The following is a 1,168-nucleotide window of genomic DNA, read 5'->3' on the forward strand; positions in this document are numbered from 1 at the left end:
ATGAAGGGGAACTGGTAAATACAAAGAAATGAGAACTATGTTATAAATGCATTAAGTATTTTCCAAAATAACTTTTATGTGGAAATATTTAAGGCTTCTGTAGAATTGTATTAAAACACAAAATTTGTATGCATGCACAAAGAGCAGAAGAAATAAAACATGAAATCAAACGTCCTTTCAGAGACTGTGGAACTTCACAGTTAGTCTGAGATGATAAATTCCAAAGATTCAAAAAGTATCACTTAAAGAAAAAAACCCGTATGTTTCTAAGGTCTATCTGCAGCTTTATTTGCTCATCTTTGCACTTGAAATTAGCAAGGCTACAATTGCAAGGTTGTCTATAATAGTAAATGACAACACCAATCATATTCTTATTTCTATGCTGCAACACTCCAAGATGCAAAACATAACCAAGCAAGGACCAACATTATCCTTACTCTGACAATCATCTTTTACCACCATCAGGGACTTCAACCATCCATTTACTTTCTATAAAACATTCCTTGACACCAAATTTCTCTGCAACCTCCATCTATATTTACTGAGCATCCTCACTGAACTATTTTGTACTATCACTCCTTTTTTCCCTAACGTAAATGTTTCACATTTAATTTTTTTTCCCAAATGCTATACACTATAACGTTAAATGCTACAATTATTTCATTAAGGGACTGGGCAAAGGGCAGCACTGAATCAGGAGAGGTCTGTGCAGCCAGGGTGGGGGAGCCAGGCAGTGCACATACACTTGCTTTTCAAATAAGCTTCAAAAATCCACAAAAGGGATGTTCTAGAACACCAAAAAGCAAAATATATCACAGGGGAACACGACAACAAAAATATTCAGCCAGTTTCTTGCTTTCCTTTAACAGGTGCTTTTGTGACGTCGAGCAGAGAAGCATGCGCTGAGCAGTGAATCACCTCTCCTGATCAGCATCAGCCCATCTCCCGAGCCCAGAATAAGCTTCAAAAATCCACAAAAGGGATGTTCTAGAACACCAAAAAGCAAAATATATCACAGGGGAACACGACAACAAAAATATTCAGCCAGTTTCTTGCTTTCCTTTAACAGGTGCTTTTGTGACGTCGAGCAGAGAAGCATGCGCTGAGCAGTGAATCACCTCTCCTGATCAGCATCAGCCCATCTCCCGAGCCCAGCCTCCTCCCCTGC

Source organism: Corvus brachyrhynchos, unplaced genomic scaffold, assembly GCF_000691975.1.
Source record: "Corvus brachyrhynchos isolate BGI_N302 unplaced genomic scaffold, ASM69197v1 scaffold398, whole genome shotgun sequence".
NCBI classification, from domain to species: domain Eukaryota; kingdom Metazoa; phylum Chordata; class Aves; order Passeriformes; family Corvidae; genus Corvus; species Corvus brachyrhynchos.